We start from the raw sequence: 4,035 nt of genomic DNA, 5'->3' as shown, positions 1-4,035 counted from the left end.
TGAAACATAAAAATTGAAAAGTCATACTCTTACCTCTCTCTACCCCATAATTCTTCTTCCTAGAGGGAACCACAATTAATGGCTCAATATCTGTCCTGTGTGTGTGTCTCATCTGGTCCCATAACAGGATTTTGTACTCTCAAGAACATATTGCAGCTGTCCTTCCATAGCAACATATTTACTTGAGGGTAAAAAATTATAATATATTAATACTGTATTTTTATTATTATTTATTTTATGTATTACAGTTTTTAAAACCAACCCCAAATTGGTTATTTCTAAATTTTCAAAATGTAAATAACCTGCAATGAACAGATTTTTTTACATTTATCGTTATAATAAACTTTAATGACATAAAATACAATACAGGACATAAGGACCTGAAATGTGTACATTTTGTTGTGAATTATTAGGTATATTATGACAACCATCCACCCTACTTGTGCATCCTATCAAGAATAGTATCTCTCCTTACCTACTAGTTGAGAATTACTGATTTAGGCTAATCACTAAATCTGAAAACAAAGTTTTTGTTGCATTGTTCTTAATACTAAGGATGATAATGATAATCACAAATTTACTTGGATTGCTGCAAATACACGTCATTAAAAGTTGGCCCCTGCTTCCCGCTTTCTTGAATTAGCGCCTCAGGACAAAAGATCAGAAACTCCCTTGCAGAGTTGCCTTAACAATATTCAATGACCAGTAGGAAAAACTTAGTTTTCTGTGCTTAAGCTTCACAACTTTTACTAAGAAGTAAGATCAAAAGGATCGCAGCCTAACAGTTGTTCTTCCTTATGACTCCTGTATAGCTTGATTCTGCAAACGTTGAACCTCTCATTAAGGTTGCTGTTGTGATGTTTGCCTAGGAGAGGATTGACAGTTACTTTGATTAACAAGAATTGTCAGTTTGGATTTTGGCTTTTGCGGTGGTGTTGGTATCTCTCAGATGCTACCTGCAATCACTAATTTGTAGACTACAGGTCTATCCTAGGCCCTGGCACTGGCTTTGTATTTCCTTTTTTTTTTTTTTTTTTTCTGCTTTGGGTCTTTGTTGCTGTGCGCGAGCTTTCTCTAGTTGCAGCGAACGGGGGCTGCTTTTCATGTGGTGCATGTGGGCTTCTCATTTGAGTGGCTTCTTTTGTTGTGGAGCACAGGCTTTAGGCGTGCAGGCTTCAGTAGTTGTGGCTCGTGGGCTCTAGAGCACAGGCTCAGTAGTTGTGGCCCACAGGCTTTGCTGTTCCGTGGCATGTGAGATCTTCCCAGACCAGAGCATGAACCTGTGTCCCCTGCATTGGCAGGCGGATTCTTAACCACTGCATCACCAGGGAAGCCCTAAAGTCATTTTAAAAGTCCTTTTATCCCTAGAATTTCATATTTCTCTCATTCTAAATAAGATAGGATATTTAGCCTGCATTCTACAGACCAGTCAAATGTCAAGAATTGTGCCAATGTCTGGCACACAGTGGATGTTCAATAAATTTTTCTGAATAAAAACAATTGGAATTTGAATTTATATTCACTCATTCAATCAATGAACAAGTATTTATGGAGTGCTTCCTAGTGCCAGACACAACTCTAGGTTGGTGTTAAAGCAGTGACTAGATGGAGCATGAGGGTCTGCCCAAGTAGGAAAAGACAGGTAATAAGAAGTAAGAGAACATGTATTCAAAATAATTATGGTAGGTACTATAATAGGACTAAATAAGGTAAGAAAGCCTTGGTGAATGGTTGTGATATTTGAGATGGAATGCTCAGAAAAGGTATCTCTTAAGAGGTAATATATGAGCTGAGCCTGCTGGAAGATAAGGAGCCTGCTGAAAGTAGAGCTGAGAGAGAATGTTCCAGGAGGAGGGAATAGTACAAAGGCCTTGAGGCAGAAACACTTAGAGGGCTGAGAAATGTAATGGGGCCATCTGAAGTCTAGTGATTGGATAAGTTGGAATGGTAGACAGGAGACAGAATATGAGAATCTTCTAAACCAAAGTAAGAATTTTTAGATTTTACTCTAGGTTTAATGTGACTCATTAGAAGATTTTTAAGGTGTGCAATGATATGAACTGATTTATACTAAAAAAATTATAACTGTATGTCTACTGTATCAAGAATGGACCTGACCGCTCTATGTACATCACAACTTACTCTCATCTGGCATTTCCCATTGCCTTTGTTTGCTTTATTTTTCTCCTTTGTACTCATCACTATCTAACATACTTTATATATTTACTTTTTGTTTATTGTGTGCTAGTCCCATTAGAATGCAAGTTCTATAAAAATTGGGATTTTTGTCATTTTTGTATCTTTGGCAGATTGAAAAGTTCCTAGTACATAATATGTTGTAATAAATATTGCTGAATTAATCAGTGGATTTTTTGGAGGCAGTGTGAGATAGGGCTTAAGTAGAGCAGTAAGATCAGAAAGAGATTACAATAAGAATCCATGTGGGATATATATATATATATATATATATATATATGTATAATGTTTTATATATGTTATATATATATATAATGTTTTAGACAAGAGTGGTAAGAATGGGGATGAAAAGATGTGGAAAAATTCAAACTTTATTTTGGAGATGTAATTGATGGTAGTTCCTGCTGGTTTGAATGTGGGAAAAGCGGGATATATGAGGACTCAAGAATGACTTCCTAGAGTTTTATCTAGCAACTGCATATGATTATGGTGTCATTCTCTAAAATGGGAAAGTTAAGAAGAGAAGCATGTTTTGGGGAAGAAGTTAGTGGGAATCAAGATGCTCAGTCAATAGCCCAGTGGAAATGTCAAGTACACAATTGGCTATATGTATCTGGTACTCAGACCAGAGGTACTCAGACAAAAGGCCTTTGGCTTTTCTGGTCATTAGCATAAAAATGACACATAAAGCTACAGATGTTGATGAGATTGCATAGAACAAGGGTATAGACTGAGAAAGTTAGAGGGCTCAGGACCAAGAAATGAGTCATTAATGTTTAGTGGCAAGGCCATCAAAGGTGATGGAGAAGGATGCTGGATTAGAGTGAGACTGGGCAGAGCTATGGAAGGAGAACATGGAAGATGAGTCAAGAAAGGCTTTGCTGAATGCACCTTAGGGGCAATAATATGAAGACATAGAAGTATCCACTGGTTCTCGATTAGAGTAAGTGAATTATAGTGCTTGGAATAAAAGCCAGATTAGAAATGGTTGAAAGTGAATTAGAAATGAGGAAGGAAACAACTGTCATTGTGGATAGGAACAATAAGTAAAGGGGATATAGTAATCCAGGAAAAAGGGGGGACAATCATGGGAGTAAATTCTTCAGCTGTGAGCAGATGGTGGGGAAGGTGCTATGTTGGCTTAAAATAATTGTTTAGAAGAGATGATGTTTTTATGTCTCTCAGTGATCAAGGCTATTTAATTACATTATTTTTCAAGGCATCTTCAACTCTAATGGTTCCAATGTTAGAAGGGTGACTTGTCTTCACGAGCAAAATGGCCTTAGGTAATTATCTGAATCTCAGGTACTGTGGTTTACTGTCACAATGGAGCTTTGCCTAGAATCTTAGCTCTTCTTGGCACTTGCCACATGACTCTTCAAGCCTGTGTTGATTTACGTACTCCATGCGAACAATAATGCTCACTACTTGAGGGTTGTTGTGGGCATGAAGTAAGATAATGTCTGCATGGACTGACTTATTTATATATGCACCAAAAGATAAGTGGACATTTGCTGAAATATAATACCCATTTGGTCATAGTGCAGCTATTATTTTAAGCTATAAAACAGTGCTAGATAATAAATGCCTTGAAGGAAGAAATTACATTTTAGCCATCTTTGTATCCTCAGTACCCAGCAGTAAACTTAACTCAGAGCTAGTGGTCAGTATATGTCTGTCTAATTAAATTTAAAAAAAAAAGAAGAAGAAACACAAAGCAACTTCCTGCAAATTGTAGAGTAAGAATTAGGTATGACTACATTCATTCTGGTTTTGTTTTTCTGCTCTTGGTACAGTGGGATGTGGAATGGTTTCCTTATGAAGGATCCATTTGGCACC

Source organism: Physeter macrocephalus, chromosome 1 (assembly GCF_002837175.3).
Source record: "Physeter macrocephalus isolate SW-GA chromosome 1, ASM283717v5, whole genome shotgun sequence".
Lineage (NCBI taxonomy): Eukaryota > Metazoa > Chordata > Mammalia > Artiodactyla > Physeteridae > Physeter > Physeter macrocephalus.
Note: the sequence above shows the minus strand (reverse complement) of the source record.